The 19,515-nt window shown below is 33.6% G+C and overlaps 1 long non-coding RNA gene across 1 annotated transcript; it reads left to right on the forward strand.

Annotated features, from left to right (window-relative positions):
• Nucleotides 1-8,183: 8,183 nt before the first annotated feature.
• LOC112656716 (uncharacterized) lies at nt 8,184-13,264 on the forward strand. Its single transcript, XR_003134612.3, has 4 exons — nt 8,184-8,490; nt 10,641-10,784; nt 11,610-11,726; nt 12,411-13,264. It is a non-coding gene; the product is annotated as an uncharacterized LOC112656716 (long non-coding RNA).
• Nucleotides 13,265-19,515: the final 6,251 nt, after the last annotated feature.

The raw sequence follows: 19,515 nt of genomic DNA on the forward strand, positions 1-19,515 counted from the left end.
GTCATTTTCAAGCTATTTTATTTTTAATTATTTATTTTTAATTTATTTTAATTTTTAATTGTGGTGATGGGGTTGCACTTTTGTTCAGCTTGATAACTGCCTTCTGGGCAAAAATGTTGCTTCTGCCCTGCCTCTCCCCCTTTGCTATTTGCTTTATGCTATTAGGAAGAAAAAAATCTGAATCTAACCACAAATGTTTTTTAATGTAGATTTTTTAAATCATTTCATTTTTTTTTCTTTTTTAAAAAGTACTACTACTATGACAAATGTCATGTTAAGTCCTTTATTTGTTTGGAAATAGTTTTGATTATAAAGATGATGATAATTTTCATTCTATTTTTGTAGGAAATTTTATCATCCCAGGTAAGCCTTCTCTATGGCCAGAACAACTGTTAGAGATATTTACATATATATTTGCTATAAAATGTACCATTCATTTGAAGCATATCATTGCCTCCAATGGAGATATTTTCTGAAATTGTTCAACTTTCTGGGACAAACTTATGGGAGTAGATTTTTCTACTAGTCCTTAGATTATCATATATTTTAATCTTTGGTGAAGAAATTTTCATTTGCATTATTCTCTTTTTTCCTAGTCCTTGAATCAAGATCTATCCAGGTATCTATTCTTCCAAATACCATTGTTCATGATTAATTTTATCTCATTTATCTTTCATTTAGATCTTCAACAATTCTGTCATAGAGCAGGGATGCATTTTCTACCCCTGTAAGCTTTTACATTTTGAGGCTCTACTTCTCTGTATAATATTGTTACTGTTTTGTTCACTAATTGTAAGGAAAAGAATGTCCTTTATGGAAAATCAGTGTCTCTCTCTTTAGTTCTTACTACTTTAACAAATGAAGTTGAAATAAAAATCATTCTGCTACATGTAAGGTAGGATAAGATAGTGATTATGAGATTTTTATATTCAGATAGACTTAAATCCAAATCCAAATCCTCTATCTGCTCTTTGATATTCTGAAAGTTATGACCTCCACCAAGTTTAATTTCTTTGTAAAATTGGGCTAAAACTTTCTACAGGGCTTACTACAAGATTTCAGTGAAATAATACATAGCATAGTCTAAAGCACAAGATAGAGATTCAACACAATTAGCTTTTATTGTTTGCATAAGGAACTCTTCCTGAAGGCACTATCTATCCCAGGACACAATGTGTTATTGCCAGTCCAGCTCACTCTCTCATCTGCTGCCTCAGGAATTGGAGCCATTGAATATGGACCACTGGCTAAGTGATTCACAGAGTGATTGTCACATGATAGGAAGAATCCAGCAGAATTTAAATCAATTCAATCCCTACATCTTAGGTATAGTATGGCCTCGCAAGAGCCAAATACTAATTATTTCTTAGATGGCCATGTCATTCTTTTTCAGGCTAGAGTCTCATCTACTCTATGACATGTGGAAATAGTCCACTCAGAATTATAATTCATTGTTCAGAGTGTTATTGTAAATAATGACCTTATTTTGTATTGGTGACCATATAAGTATGATAATAAAAAAGGGAATCACAAAATGTTAGATTAGCCAAAGTATATTTCTTGGGCATTCAGAATTTTTTTCTAAAACTTGTATAAGGATGCTGGAACCAAAGTGGTCTGCCTTAGAAACAGAAGTTATGAATGCAACATAAACCAGAGCTGCTTATCTGCATCTTCTTTGTTTGTAAGAAAGAAGAGACCTCACACAAAATAGTGACATAGAAAAAAAGCATTCTAAAAATGTCTTCATATCCTTGATTCATCAATGCCTGAAGTTGGTATCACCTTTCATTTTTCATTGCATGAATCCATTGATTCTTATTTGCCTTTTTGTGATTTGCATTTAATTTAAGCTAGTTTTAAATAAATGATTACCGAGGTCAGAAAATATGCATTGTATGATCTCAATCTTTCATATTTGTTGAGGCTGATTTGTGACCCAGTATGTGATCTATTTTGGAGAATGTTCTACGTGCACTTGAAAAAGATGTGTATTATGCTGCTTTCGGATGAAATGTTCTGAATATCTGTTAAGTCCATCTGGTCCAGTGTGTCATTCAAAGCCATTGTTTCCTTGTTGATTTTCTGTTTAGATAATCTATCCATTGCTGTGAGTGGGGTGTTAAAGTCCTCCACTATTATTGTATTAGTATCAATGAGTTTCTTTATGTTTCTTATTGTTTTATATATCTGAGTGCTCACAAGTTGGGGCATAAATATTTATAATTGTTAGATCTTCTTGTTGAGCAGATTCATTTATTATGATATAGTGCCCTTCTTCATCCCTTCTTATGGTCTTAGCTTTAAAATCAAGTTTATGGGACATTTGGGTGGCTCAGCAGTTGAGGGTCTGCCTTTAGCTCAGGGCATGATCCTGGAGTCATGGGATCGAGTCCCCCATCGGGCTTCTTGTGAGGAGCCTGCTTCTCCCTCTGCCTATGTCTCTGCCTCTCTCTGTATGTCTCATGAATAAATAAAAAATATCTTTTAAAAAATAAAAAATAAAAATAAATAAAATCAAGTTTGTTTGGGGCACCTGCGAGGCTCAGTGGTTGAGCATCTATCTGTGGCTCAGGTTATGATTCTGGAGTCCTGGATCGAGTCCCAAATCAGGCTCCTCACAGGGAGTCTGCTTCTCCCTCTGCCTGTCTCTGCCTCTCTCTCTCTCTGTCTCTCATGAATAAATAAATAAAATCTTTAATTTAAAAAAATAAAATGTAGCTTGTTTGATATAAGTATGGCCACTTCAGCTTTCTTTTGATGTCCATTAGCATAAAATTTGATTCTCCAGCACTTTGCTTTCAATCTGGAGGTGTCTTTAGGTCTAAAGTGAGTCTTTTAAAAGCAGCATATACATGAGTCATGTTTTTTTGTTTTGGTTTGGTTTTTAAGAAGTTTTTTTTTTTTTTTTTTTAAGCAGTTTCTCCTTGCCTCCAGTGGAGTGTTGGGACCTTGTCTAGTGTGGAGAGTTTTAACTAGGTGTTCTCTCCCAATGTGTTTCAGTGAATCCTCAGAGTGTATTGTCTGCTCCTGGGCCTCTTCTCTCCTTCTCCACAGGATCAACACGGCACCCACCAGGCTCCACACCAGCCACGGTGAGGATTTCTTAAACTCCAGTCTTTGAACTCCAATGGTTATAAAAATTCCCAATAATTAGTCCCTCTCCATTCCCCAGTCAATGGCTTAGGGAAGATGCTTTTCTTGTGTGATCCTCTGTGCACTGCTTTTTCTCTCTTTGGCTCACCTCTCTCTCCATGATCAGGGCTCCCTCCCTTCTGAATACCCGTGACCCTTTTCTCCCTCAAATCAGTTTCTGCACCTCCTACCTCCCATTATGTGTCCTCTCCTTGCTGTCTCTAGTTGTGCAGATTGTAATGTCAATCCTCAGAGCAATATCTTGGGTATTCAGAATGATTTGATATTTATCTATCTGTATTTGAGAAACAAGGTAAGCATAGGGTCTGATCATGACACCAGGAAACTTGAGGTTAACCACAAGAAAAAAATTAGAAAGACCACAAACACACGGAGGTTAAAGAACACCCTACTGAAGAATGAATGGCTTAACCAGAAAATTAAATAATTTAAAAAAAAATACATGGAAACAAATGAAAATGAAAACAGTGGTCATAAAAGGGAAGTATATAGCAATGCAGGCCTACCTCAAGAAGCAAGAAAAATCTCAAATATACAACCAAACTTTATCCATAAAGGAGCTAGACAAAGAACAGCAAATGAAACCTAAAGTCAATAGAAAACGGGGCATAATAAATATTAGAACAGAAATAAATGATACAGAAACAATAACAAAATAAAAAACCAGAACAGATCAATAAACTAGGAGGGGGTTCTTTGAAAGAGTTAATAAAATTGATAAACCCATAGCCAGACTTATTAAAGAGAAAAGAGGAAGGACCCAAATAAATAAAATCATAAATTAAAGAGGAGAGATCACAACCAACACTGTAGAAATACAATTATAAGAGAATATTATATTATATGCCAACAAATTGGACAATCTGGAAAAAAATGGATGAATTCCTAGAAACATATAAACTGCCAAAACTGAAACAGAAAGAAATAGAAAATTTAAACAGACCCATAACCAACAAAGAAATTGAATTAGTAATCCAAAATCTCCCAACAAATTAAAGTCCAGGGCCAGAGTCCCAGGGGAAGTCTACCAAGCATTCAAAGAAGAGTTAATAGCTAGCTATTCTTCTCAAATGGTTAAAAAAAAGAAAGAAAGAAATGGAAGGGAAACTTAAAAATTCATTCTACAAGGTTAGCATTCCAAAACCAGACAAAGACCTCACTAAAAAGGAGAATTAGAGGCCAATATCTCTACTGAACATAGATGCAAAAAATATCAACAAGATACTAGCAAATTGAATCCAATAGTATATTAAAATAGTCATTCACCAAGATCAAGTGGGATTTATTCCTGGGATATACAAGGGGGGTTCAATATTTGCCAATCAAGTCAATATGATATACCACATTAATAAAAGAAAAGATAAGATCCAGACAATCTCCTCCAGAGGCACAAAAGAAAGCATATAATAAAGCACAGCATCCATTCTTAATAAAAACCCTCAGAAAATTATGGATAGAGGGAACATACCTCAACATCATAAAGCCATATATAAAAGACCCAATGCTAGCAGCATTGTCAATGGGGAAAAACTGAGAACTTTTCCTCTAAGGTCAGGAACAAGACTGGCATAACCACTCTCACTATGTTTATTTAACATAGTACTGGAAGTCCTCAGTAATCAGACAACATAAAGGAATAAAAGGCATCCAAATAGGCAATAAAGAAGTCAAACTTTCACTATTCACAGAAAACATGATGCTCTATGTAGAAAACCTGAAAGACCCCACCAAAAAATTTTAGAGCTGATACTCGAATTCAGTAGAGTTGCAGGATACAAAATCAACATACAGAAAATCTGCTGCATGGCTATAGACCAACAATGAAGCAACAGAACAAGAAATCAAAGAATCAATTGTGTTTACAATTCCACTAAAAACCATGAGATATCTAGGAATAAACCGAACCAAAGATATAAAAGATTGTATTCTAAAACTATAGGACAGTTATGAAGGAAATTGAAGAGAACACAAAGAAATGGATAAACACTCCATGCTCATGGATTGGAAGAACAAATATTGTGAAAATGTCTATACTACCCAAAGCAGTCTACACATTCAGTGCAATCCCTATCTAAATACTACCAGCATTTTTCACAGAGCTAGAACAAACAACCCTAAAATGTGTATGGAACCACAAAGTCTTTGGATAGCCAAAGCAATCCTGAAAAAGAAAAGCAAAGCTGGGGGCATCACAATCCCAGACTTCAAGCTGTATTACAAAGCTGTGTTCATCAAGACAGTACGGTGCTGGCACAGAAACGGGCACAAAGATCAGTAGAACAAAATAGAGAACCCAGAAATGGACCCACAACTATATGGCTAATTAATCTTTGACAAAGCAGAGAATATCCAATGGGAAAAAAGTCTCTTCAACAAATAAGTTCGGAAAACTGGACAGCAACTTGCATAAGAATGACACTGGACCACTTCCTACACCGTAGACAAAAATAAATTCAAAATGGATGAAAGATCTCAATGTATGACAGGAAACCATCAAAATCCCAGGGGAGAACACAGGCAGCAATGTCTTTGACATTGGCCGTAGCAACTTCTTACTACACAGGTCTCTAGAGACAAGGGAAACAGAAGCAAAAATGAATTACTGGGACTTCATAAAGATCAAAAGGTTCTGCAAAGTGAAGAAAACAATCAGCAAAACCTAGCAGCAATTTATGGAATGGAAGAAGATATTTGCAAGTGGCATATCTGATAAAGGGTTGTTATCCAAAATCTGTAGAGAACTTATCAAACGTAACACCCCAAAACCAAATAATCCCAGTTAAGAAATGGGCAAAAGACATGAAGCCTTGGTGTTTCTATAGAAGACACCCAGATGGCTAACAGACACATGAAAAGTTTCTAAACATCACTCATCATTAGAGAAATGCAAATCAAGCCATGATGAGATACCACCCTACACCTGTCGAATGGCTAAAATTAACAATACAGGAAAAAACACATTGGCTAGGATGCCGTGAAGGTGGAACCCTCTTTTACTGTTGTTGGGAATGCAAATTGGTGTGGCCACTGTGAAGAACAGTATGGAGGTTCCTCAAAAAGTTAAAAATAGAGCTTACCCTATGACCCAGCAATTGTATTACCGGGGATTTTCCCAAAGGATACAGACATAGTGATTCAAAGGGGCACACACACCCTTTAGCTTGTAGCAGCACTATCAGCAACAGCCAAATTATGGAAAGAGCCCTACTTTCCATCAACTGATGAACTGTAAAGAAGATGTAGCATATATATAACATTATATATAATGGAATATTACCCAGCCATCGAAAAGAATGAAGTCTCGCCATTTACAATGACACGGGTGGAGCTAGAGTGTATTATGCTAAGTATGGGAAATAAGGCAGTCAGAGAAAGATAAACATGATTTCACTCATATGTGGAATTTAAGAAACAAAACAGATGAACATAGGGGAGGGAAAAAGAAGAGACAACCACAAGAGACTCTTAACTCTAGAGAACAAACTGAGGATTGCTGGAGGGGAGGTAGGCTAAATGGGTGGTAGGTACTAAAGAAAGCACTTGTTGTGTTGAGCACTGAGTGTCATATGTAAGCAAAGAATCACTAAATTCCACTCCTATAACCAATACTATACTATATGTTAACTAAGTATAATTTAAATAAAACCCTCAAATGTTAAAAATGTTTAAAAAAATAATGCAGAACAAAACCTCAGTCTACCTGCCATTTGTTCTAAAAAACTTGTCACTTTGCTAGAATCTGAGGATAGAAAAAATAAATTGCATATTCTTTTTTTCTCAAATGAAATTGCATTCATATTCAAACTAATAAATTTTGGATTTGCCAGAATTTGGGAAGTCCAACCAAGTATCCTCTTTAAAAAGTGTTCATATTTAAGTTTCAGGTTACTGTGAGATCAGCAAATGCAAGAATTTAAAAACAGAAAGTTAAATACAGATGCACTGATGACTAATCAGCTAAATACATCAAGGATAAAACAAAAATATACAAAAGATAAAAATAGAGACAGAACAAAACAAAGGAGCAACAATAACAAAAGAAAGAAAGCAATTACCCATGGGAGAAAAGTTTGATACTAAAGCATATGCACAACTGTTTTATGTGTCAGGTTTGCGAGGAAACAATATTCAAAAGTAGAGAAAGGCTGAGAGGGGTTAGTTGAGTGGGAAAGATATGCAGGGTCAAAAGTTTTCTGGTGAAATGGAATGCATTGTGTTTTTATTCCAGATGAATTGTACAATCTATTTTTTTAATCTTGTGTCTAATATATTTTCTTTTAACGAATGTCAGTCTTATGCACCAATCTTCCCCATCACAGGTTCACGGCAGAAAACAGGCTGGACAATAGTACAAGGCTCAAGTAAGGACAATTAAATATTTTCAGTCATTTTGTTTTGTTTCATTTTTTTTTCTGAGACTAAAATAGAACCAGGGACAGAGAGAAGGGGGAGCACTTTCCATTCAGTTCTGCCCTGTAAGCACGATATAAACTTAGAACATTCAGAGCATCAGGTGGTTGCAAAGTTACCTTCACATGAAGAGATCTGACTAGACTCTCCTGGGAAAAGAAGAGAACCAGGAAAACAGAGGCACATTCCTGACAGTGTCATCCGATTGCCTCCATCTGACTGTCCCTTGGATTTTCCGATTACACTAATCAATACATTCCCATGTCTATCTAGCAAGTTTGAATTGCGTTTATGCCACTTGAAACTCAGATATTGCTAACTAATAGACTGTGTGGTTTTTGTCACAAAATAGGCAACATGTTCAGGAATAATTTGCAGGAAAACATTTGTTGGAAAGGATGCCTCTTGATCTGGAATATATTTGTATGTTGAATAATCTGCACAGTGTTTTAAAACGTGCCATTTTATTGAAGATATGTTATCAAAAGTTCTCCCCTCCTAATTAGAGGATAGAAAAGTTTGTGAAGTACTGGTTCTGATTTTGTAAAAATAGTTGCCAGGGGAACAGTCCAATTGTGTAATATTTATCTTAAAGCATTCCAAACCATTGTTAGATTCATCTCAATTCCATGTTGCAAAAAAAAAAAAATGTTTTGGCAGCTCTTTTAAACCATACATCATTTGTGTAAACACTGTGCCAAGCAGTCTACGCTACCTTTCAAGTTTGGGGAATATGCAGACGGGAACTTCAGCAAGATTATTTCAAAACCACTAGCCATTTGGGAAAATTGTAAAGATAAGCGAAAAAAGCTAAAGCTGACTGTTGGAAAAAGTGGTTGACAAAGAAATTGTACAACATTTTGATTGCTTACCATGTTATTTTGATTTATTGACAAGAGGAATTCCTGTTAAATTATAAATGAGGTAATTTGAGACTTTATATAGGTGTATATATATGTATATATAAGAAACTGATGAATTATAAGAACAATAAATGTATTTGAATGATGGTCAATCTACATATTCATGCTTTATAGAATGCTTATTTTTGCTAGGAATAATAGTCCAAGATGGATTCCTTCCAAATTAAATATTGAGGTCCCTGGATTTAGTCCACAATATAGATGGACTGATCTTGTTTGGCCATGTTGATCGTCTTTGAAAGGCATCTCCCAGGTGACTCTAAAACAGTAAAACCATTAGAAACATCTCCCCTAGAGCTGTCTGGTATTGATTTTTTTTTTTTTTTTTGCTTCAACTGAGACATGAATCAATAACACTTCTTTGACAATCATCACTACTAAAGTGGGGTCACGTTGTATTCCAACACTTCCTAGTATAACTTAAGAGACATTGTAAAAATCTATCTCTTAACCCATCATAAGATTTTTTTTTTCAGTTAATAAGGAGGACTGATAAGCATGATACAGTATACTCCTTTGGGGGGTGGCTTTTATTCAATCGGGGACTTTTGTTAAAGGTCATCTAATTCCTTTTAAATTTACTGGTACTCCCTCACAAATGGTAACAGCTACAGAGTAATTAGTACACAGGAATTGGGAGTAATCAAGGTATATTAAATTATATATATATGTATTGTTTTATGCATATATACCTTTTAATTTAATAGAAACATTCACATGTCTGTATTCATCATTCCAATAAACTAGAATAGCATGATGATTCTAATATTTTTAGCAATATAGGGAATGTTGAGTAAAGGTAATATCTAGACTCAAAGAAAAAGAATTGATCATAAAAGCTGTTTGAACTAATGTTATTGAGCCATTGCAAATTTTGCCTAAACTTTCCATTCTTACCATGTATCTCTCTTGGTAAGTTACTCATTGCATTTTATTCCACTATACTTCATCTCTGATATAAATACGATACTGGTAACTTCATTGAGAGTATTAAAAATTGTCATTAGGATGTGTACTTATTAGTCAAAAGGCCATAAATTTCTATTTTATTCATTTATTGTAAAAAATAAAGGATTATCTTTCTAAAATTCAATTTTTACCTATGGAAAATTAGTTGCTCCCAGTCATTTGAAAAACTTTTATAGGTTAGAGCAAAGATAGCTTAATTTTCTCTATTATTGACTAAACATATTTTTTACTAGAATAGATGACATTAACTTGACACTCTTGTTTACAAGTAAATTTTAAATGTTTGATTTTTATGTGATTATAAACTGCATCTAATAGTCTAAGGAATATAAGCATTCACACAGACACAAAGAAACACATAGTTAGGATAGTGTTCACATGTATTACAGGTACATTGCCTTGGACTTTTTGTTTGAGAGACCTCAAAGATTCTTTGTTAAGTAACAATAAACAAACACATGTGTATTTATATAAACATAGTGATTTTTGAAATTGTCTGTATTCATTGGTTGAATTATTTCCCCCATGCTTTGTAGACTTATACAAATGCCTTTTGAAATGGCAGGTTTTGCTGTCCCACACGTGTCCATTAGAAATATATTAAAATAAATTTGATGGTTAATTTGGGGTAATATTAACATTCATATTTGGATATATACTTATTACATGTACTACATACTTATATAGTAGAATATAAATTTTAAAATAAATATAAAATGTATACATGCATTACATTTATATATATAAAATATAAATACCAAATATAAATATAAAGTAATATTTATGTATACATACTACACACACATACCAGCACACTATATATGCGTGCAAACACACACACACACATATATTTCAAATTTGTAGTGATAGAAGCCATTTGTAATCTCAATCATTATGTGTGTATTTGTGCTTATAATTATATTTATGTGGAATATATTTAGTTTTATTATTTAACAACATTATTTTCTGTTAAAGCTCTAAGATGTACTTAAAATACTGCTTCCAATTTTATGTTTTTATATCCATACTTTACCCATACACATGTAGTACGTGTACACATTACAATATGTTAAATTATTCACAGAAGGCATATTATATCTGTATTTCATTTTTTTTATTTTATATGTTGAAAAGATTTTATTTATTTATTTATTTATTTATGTGTTCATTCATTTGACACAGAGAGAGAGAAAGAGCACAAGCAGGGGCAGGGGCAGAGGGAGAGGGAGAAAGAAGACTCCCCACTGCACAGGGAAGCCTGACATGGGGACCCTGGGATCACGACCTCAAGCAGAAGGCAGATGCTTAACCGACGGAGCCACCCAGGTGCCCCTATGTTTGTATTTTGAATAGCATTTTCTTATTATATCTTCTCTCTAATAAGTATAGATATTATATAAGGCTAAATATTAAACAAAATTGGTTAACTTAAGTGAAAAGAACAGTGGAGGCATGCAAAACAACATAAATACATTTAGAAAAGATACAACTTCTTTCAGACCTAAAGCCTCACCGGAACCCCAAATGGTCATAACAGCACTGCAGAGAGCTACATCTCATTTGTTTTATGTATCTTAAATCAAAAAGCACACAGTGAATAATAATTAGAGAAAGAAGTCATGGAATAGAAACATTATCCTTTAATGTGTTCTCCATGAAGAGAAAAAAGGTGCTATTATTTTACTTGTAGTCCCTCTATTAGTTTGGCCTAAAAATAGCCATTGACTTGTTTTTCATTATGTGCAATGTCAAAGTGAACTGCCGATTTTGCAGGTGAAATGAATAGCTGCTTTGCTCAAAAACACTCTGGCAATCAGCCACACATTCTGCTAAACCAGCATGCTGACCACCTACTTGGCTTGAGTCAGATGGCTATTTGGAAAGCTTTTCGTCGTTATCTTTTATGTGCTATAACTGCCCACTTTTCAGCATGACTCATTTATCATTTTATGCCAAAGAACTGAATTATCTTGTATTTTTCTTGTTATCTTTCTGGAGAGTCTGACATGACTTTAATGTCAGTGTATTTCTTACTAGAAAAGAACATGTGATATTTTGAAAACTGGCTGAACTTGACAGCGTGCGGATTGACACTCAGAATGTGTAATTTTCTAACATTGCCTTGTGGGATGTACGTGTGTTTACTTTTAGGGTCCGGAAACGTAAAGCTTTTGATATAACACCTCCTAAGATTGTTTTTAAGATTCTTCAAAATAAAACACAGGAAACTTAGGTCTATCTGGAGCTCTCAGATATGGAAAGACTTTGGTAAGCAGTTACTCTAAGCACTATAGAGGCGTATCCTATGCAGTCTTGCAGAAGCTCTAATAATTATTATTACTTACACATGGGAATTAGAAAACTGAAAACCCAGTTATTAACCCCCATGAAGTAGCAAGGGCAGGAATAGGGTTCCATTATGGAAAGGCACAGAGTGCCGAGGAGAAATACCATGATCTAAACCACTCACAGAGAGAGCATCTCCTGTAGCCACTCTATCGACTATGCCTTTACCCTGTTTTTCCTCCTGCCATTCTAATACACTCTCCTAGCAATATCTTTCTCTCTTTTTAAACTATGGCTCTGGTGTTAACTTCATTTGGAAGGAATAAACCTAATATCTAACTCAAGGTGTTCATTACTTCCTCACCAACACCCACCAGCAGCAAAAATCACACTGACAAAGGTGATACAGGTAAAGAGATAGGACTAGTAGATGTGAAAGAAATACATCCGCTGATATAAGTAATGCTTGAGTCAAAAAATTGCTATAGGAACCCCCTGGAGGGCTGAAATTAAAAAAAAAATCACTTTCAAGATCTTTGTACCTAAAGGCACAGTGAGTGTCCAGAAGCTCAGGCATTTATTTTTATTTTTTTAAAACCAATGGTAGATTAAAGGTTACTTTGGAATCAACATTAAGGCTATAACTTGATTTTTTTTTTTTTACAGAAGTTACTGTGGGCTTAATTATCCTTTCTACAACTCCTATTTTGAAAGGCATTCAATGTCGAGAACATGGCATCTTATGTAGAAGCCAGGACTGAGCGTATATTGGATGAGAAAGTGTTTTGGAGAAAATCAAAGGGATTGCCTACTTGACTTCTAACCTCTGCTATCCTTCTTACTTGCCATATGATCATATAAACAAATGACTGGACAAATAATGTAGCCTGAGGTTTAAGTTTTGCGTTGGTAACCTAAAGATTATAATGCCTAAGTCACAGGGTTATGTGATGGTTAATGGGGTAATGTATATTAAGTCCTTAACCTACTACCTTATAAAGAATATTCATAAGGAATATTCAGTGAATGATACAGATTTATTTAATAGTAAACTTTACCAATTTAGTTAATGATAATGTCATTGTGGATATTGAATCCTTTACTCCTACTTTTCTAAGTTATAGTGGTTTTGTTCATCTTAGTCAAAATTTTTTTGACTAACATGAATTTTCGGTGAAGATTAGCAAAAAGACACATTCTATGAAATCACAGAATTGTGGTTTATCCCAAGATTTAACATGAAGGAATAAAAAAATCCCTATTTTAATAATTTGGAGAACCTTGAATATAACAAATCTATAATTTCTTTGTAAAATTTAAGTTGGTGATTATGGTAAAAGTGGCTAAGGATATATAAATATTATTTATCGCCATGAAGTTTAAAATTCAGTAGCTGGAACTTGTAGGAAGGTATGTGATCTAGTGATAAATGAAAGTTTTGTCAATGATATCAGAGAAATGTTTGTAAGATTCAGATGGTTCTATATCTGTCAAACAGAATTTTGCAATGCATGGAATGCTCAATTTGAGGCAAAATAAATCTTTTAATTGATTTTCCAAAACACTGATTAATTATACTTAGAACACCATATAAAGGTTGATTATGTCATAAAAATTTAAATTATAAAGGAGTGATATTTTAGAAGGAATGGTAAAAATGAGTTGGAGAACAGAGTTGTAATGATGTGCACATTAGCGAACAGATTTCTCTACTATCACTCCTATTCAAATCACCAGTCCACAGGTGATCATTCCTTTTGAGGAAATTTAGAGCTATTGGGGGAATCATATTCTAGTTTCATATCCTTGGATCCTCAGTTTCTGGATGTATCTACAAAGCACATACATACAGGCACATAAATACACACACACACACACACACATACACGCTAAAAAAAAAAATCAAGCGTGGGACCCACTATACTCTCTACTATAGAAACATTGAAGTTAAATCATGAATAAAAGTAAATTTTATAAGTTCAAGTAGACAACATTTAAAAAAATTATTTCTATTCATCAACTTTACTTCTTGATAATATTGTAAGTTAATGCAGAACTCAAAGATCTTCCTCAATCTCTATGTTAGTATTGGTACAATTGAGATATTTGCCAGAGTGACCAAGGAATACATTTTTCATAGAAGTTCTTCTATTACTCTGTATTGTTCCTCCCCACTTGTCAAGAAACAAACTTAGTCCAGACTGCATTTTCCAACAGATTAGTAGGTGGCCAGGGAGCATAAAATTCCCATGCAGCCATTTCTATAATCATGGCATTGGCAAACTAGCTTCTAGAAACCATTAAACTCATATCATAAATCTGGTCATAGCAAATCTATATGGGAATTGATGGGACATAGAGAATGAATTATGCATCACAGAACTGCTGAACGGCAAAGGAAGAATGCTCACTCAGACACATATTGTATAAAGGAGAAATACATATTTTTATGGTACCTTTGTATTCTCAATATTAAGTAGCTGAAATTGTCACAGAATATGAATGCTTATTTAATGTATGGCTCAATCAATTCAAAAGAAACATTAGAATTCATAATTGTAGAAATAACTGCATTTTTTGTTTGGGCAAAAATATACAGTGATTTTATAGGTATATATTATAGAAAATACACAAAGTATAATATTTTCAATTGGATATGACTAATTAAAGTGATTACCATTCAAGTATCAAAAATAAAGCTTGGTTTATAATTACAGTGATCTCTGATCAGCTCAACTAGTGAGTTGTAGTTAGAAAAAACTCATATTTAAATGCAGATGTAAACACACGCATTTAGATTAGTATTAAAATTGTAACTAATAGTCTCATAATGCAAATGATGTTGATCTCTTTTTAAAGGTTCAGAAAGTATATATTTTAGAAGAAATATCTATCTACTTATAAAAATTTTCCTGAACTACACATTTCATGTAAAATGAACACAAGAATTATAGTTCCTGATGAAGGAATGAGGCTGATGAACAAGCTGATCAAATATAGAATGCCTCGAGACCTATAAAATTAATCCTAGTTATTCAATATGCTTTAATTGTGTATATTTTGTGAACATGCCAGTAATCCATTTAAAGAGGCTTTATCCTTACAGTGAGGAAGTCTTGACTACAAGACATTGTTTAAGCAGAATCAGTAATTTCCAAGCTTTCATACATAGTAGACCTTTTCTATTAATAAATTGATGCATCTTTAGAGAGAGGACAAAGAATTCATTTGCTATTCATTTTAAGTGAATTAATTCAGACTGTTGAGGTGCCGATGAACATATATCTTTGACCATTAGAACACGAAGAATGAGAAAAATGATATTTAGGGGACATTCATAACATATAGGAGATAAACTTTATCTAGTTAAATTGAGCCAGTCTCTATTTGGGGGACAATAAAGGGGAGAACTGGGAAAAAAAATCCTATTCTGGAAGCGGTGGTAACTTGATAAATAAATAAAACCAATGCTGAGTAGATGCTTAAAGTTACTGCCAAAGAATATGTGTGCACTGTTTTAAGTACGGGATGACTCTGTAACACATTTTCCTTTGTGTAAGAAATTACTTATTTTTTACTCTTTAAAAACTGTTTTTAAAAGTTAAATTTTTTTTACATCAAAAAGAAGCCTAACTGTGTTCTTTTCATTATGCTATAGAGCTTAGAGAGCTTCTTCCCTCCAGGAACTCCACTTTTCAAATTCATGTGAAAGCAGATGATGAAAGTGCATATGTAATTATCAGTCTATACAATGAACTTTAGAGCACAGACTTTAGTATGTACCATAAGCTTTCTTTTAAAATTTTATCTAGTGGTGACTATTTTTACATTATATTATGAAGAGATCTTTTTTTCCTATTTTACTAGGGATAGGTAATGTAAAAGAGTATAAATCTAGAAGTACAAAAGAAAAAGAAAAATATTTCTTACAAATAAAAATAAAAAGCAGGAATCTGATAGAAGTAAATAAGAATAAAATCAAAAGTATTTAGATGCAATGTCATGGAGCTAGAAACTTTGTGATGGTATTTTAGTCATCCTGTGTACACACTGGTCAGATATCTAGCAGTAAAGATCACTTTTGCACCTTAGCCCTATAGCGTCCTTCACCTAAGAATCCTTTCTCCCTTGCCTAGAAAACATTATTTCCCTCCCAAGCATATGCTCATTAATGTAAATTGACCAGTTACTGAACTACATTGTAATCAGAAGTCTTTTGCAGCTAAATTCATGTGCACGCAAGTTTGCTGTACGCAAACTTTCTAAAAGTAAAATGGACTTTCTGATCAAAAGCTGGTGAAATACGAACTTAATGGCTACCAGTTAATAATACACAATGAAAGAGTTTATTTCCCTGGGGCTAGGTCAAAGTCAAGAAATAATGTTGGTTTTGGACCTTGAGAGCATTATGCTAAGTGAAATACACTGAGAAAGACAAATACTCTAAGATCTCCCATGTATGTGAACCCTAAAATAACTCCCCAAATAAAAACTCACAGATACAGAGAACATATTGGTGGTTGCCAGAGGTGGGGGCTAGGGGTGGGCAAAGTGGGTAAAGGGTCAAAAGGTACAAACTACCAGTTATAAAATAAATAAGTCCTGGGGATGTAATGTGAAATATAGTGACTATAGTTAATAATACTGTGTGGCATATCTAGAAGCTTCTAAAATAGTAGATTTTAAAAGTCATCTTTGCAAGAAAAAAAATTGTAACTGCATAGTGATGGATGTTAACTAGGTTTACTGCAGTGATCATGTCACTATAAATACAATAGCAAATCATTATGTTGTGTACCTGAAAGTAATGTTATATGTCAATTATATTACAATCAAGAAGAAAGAAAGAAGAAAGAAAGAAAAGAAAGAAAGAAAGAAAAAGAAAAAAGAAAGAAAGAAAGAAAGAAAGAAAGAACAAAGAAAGAAAGAAAGAAAGAAAGAAAGAAAGAAAGAGTGTTGGTTGATGTCACCCACTTTACAAAATTATCTTTAAAAAATCTTTAAAGGATTCTTTAAATTTTGGATTTCAGAGCACTTACAACTATTATTTGTTAAAGGAAAATAATTTATGATTTTTTTATATTTCAGGTTTTTAATTAAATTCTAGTTAGTTAACATATTCTAAGAATTTTATGGACAGCTTAAAATTTTCTAAAGTTAATATAAACTTGAATTAGTTACTATCAGTTATCATTACAACTTGCTTCCAATATTAACACAAAAATACATGGTATCATGGTAGAGTACAGAGTCTCTGAATTGAATCTAGGATTATGTTCTTAACATTTCAAGAATTATTTGAAAAAAAAAAGTATGTGGATACAGGCACATACACACATATATGTTGCATGCTTATAAACATGCATGAATATATCTAATTTTCTTTTTTATGTCATTTGTTTTTAAAATGAAATGTAAAATGAAACATGTTTTATAACTTATAATTAAGACATAATTTTAGGAAAAGACCATTTCTTATTTTTTTAAACTTGGAATTGAGATATAATATTGTGAATCCAAATTTTTCATTTTAGGGGCACCAAGTGGCTCAGATAGTTAAGCACCTGACTCTTGATTTTGGCTCAGGTCATGACCTCAAGGTCATGAGATTAGATCAGATCAAGCCCTGCATCTGGCTCTGCACTGGATGTGGGGACTGCTTGGGCTTCTCTTTCTCCCTCTCCCTCCCCTCTGCCCCACTCTCTTACACACTCTCTCATAAATAAAAAATAAATAAATAAATAAATAAATAAATAAATAAATAAATAAAATATTCCATTTAAATATGATCCAAAAATTACTCTGGATTACTAACCACTTGTGAGATGGAAAAGCAGAACAATATTTGGAAAAAGCAGGGACTTGAGAGACAAGATTAAAATCATAACTTGACACCTGATGTTAGGGTAGATAGTCTCATTTTCTCAATTATGAAATGGAAATGCTAACACATAATTCTTTACGAAAGAGAGTTGGTATGCTATAATTTTTTGTATCTTTCCTCAATTTCCATTCCCTTATCATGAGAGAAATGGCAAAACTGATATGCAGGAGAAGCTGAGAAGCTGTGAGAAGAGTCAAAATTCTTCTGTATTCTAGTTTGTGTCATTCATCAGCTTTATCCATGTCTGCTTCTCAGGCTGATTGTACTGTCTAATATTTAGGCCAGGATGCTCTCCGTCACATGGTTTGAGTTTGCTCAGGCTTCAGGATCCAGAAAGATACCTGGCACTGACATCCTTTTTATTTAAAACTATTATGGTCAAAAGTCTTCAAATGTCTATGAATCCTTTCTATACTATTCCATTGAAGGAAAGTTGTATTTTATGTATCCCTAAAGGAGAAAAAATAATATATCTGCCTAGTGGAAGACTTTCTCTCTACCCTAATGTTTTTCCTTTATGACTGTTTAATCTTTCACTGTTAATATACTCTCTATAATAGAATCATTTGTGGGGCACTCAGGTGGCTCAGTTGGTTAAGCATCTGCTTTCAGCACAGGTCATTATCCCAGGGTCCCAGGATCAAGCCCTACACTGGGCTTCCGGCTCTGTGAAGATTGTGCTTCTCCCTCTGCCCCTCCCTCGCCTCACCTTCCTCATGCTCTCTCTTTCTCCTTCTCTCTCTCAAACAAATAAATAAGATCCTTAAAAATAATAGAATCATCTGCTAATGGAGATAGAATTGGCCAAATCTACAATTTCCTGCATGAGTCACAAGGTAATGAAAAATAGTGACTCCAAACTTCTAAATAAATTATTTCTTTAAGTCACCCCAAAGAAAAAACTATATATAGGAACATACTTATGTAAATATATATATAGACTTATATGTATGTATATGTGTATTTTTGTTAACAGTTCATCTGAAAGTGTATACATCATGATTGAGATAATATATTTAAACATGAATGAATATGTGACAAGGTTCAAGTATCTTTCTTTTACATTTTCATTATAATTACGTGGAAAAATTCCCCAGAAGCATGTTGCAAAATGTGCCTTTAAATAGAGTATGAGTACATTTTTGCTGAAACATTTGTGCTTTGGTTAATTTTCATAAGCCTCACAAGAGTGAGGGGGACAGGCTGGAAAGCTCTGGTGGCAGGTGCTTTGCCACCTGCCTCACTGTAATATATGGCTAGCCATAAAGTTAATGCTTTCTTCACTCACTGATCACCATTCACAGAAAGACTGAAGCTTTGGATGAGGTACAATATTTAAGGGGATGGCATTTCAGATTCATGAATGCTTATTCTGAGAATTTAACAGTTTTAGAAACTGCCATTTCTCAGTTCTTGTGTAGAGGGGAAACACATTTCTCTATGGGCTATAGCAATCATTTATACATAGTGTATAAATGTACATAGTGTATAAATCCTTATAAAAGGATTATAAATAAATCGGATATGCCTTCATTACACGCACATGCACACATGTGTGTGTGTACACATGGCACAGTTGGTCAGACATTATTTCTGAGGTTTGTGATACATCAGTGAATTTTATGAAAAATTATGGTAGTGAGTTCATTTTTATTTAGAATAACTGTCATTTTCATTTTCAATTCAATAATCATTTTATTTTTGAGAGTATTAGCTCATATGGCCAGTGGGCAACTCGAATCAGATCAGATGGTAGCTAGCAGAGCAGAGATTTATAGTTATATTTTGACTCTAGAACCTGATGATTAACTGTGCTATTATATCACAAATATAGACTTATATAAATCAAACTAATCAAGAATTATTTAACCTTCCCTAACTTAAGGT

The sequence above is a fragment of the Canis lupus genome, chromosome 37 (genome assembly GCF_003254725.2).
Source record: "Canis lupus dingo isolate Sandy chromosome 37, ASM325472v2, whole genome shotgun sequence".
NCBI classification, from domain to species: domain Eukaryota; kingdom Metazoa; phylum Chordata; class Mammalia; order Carnivora; family Canidae; genus Canis; species Canis lupus.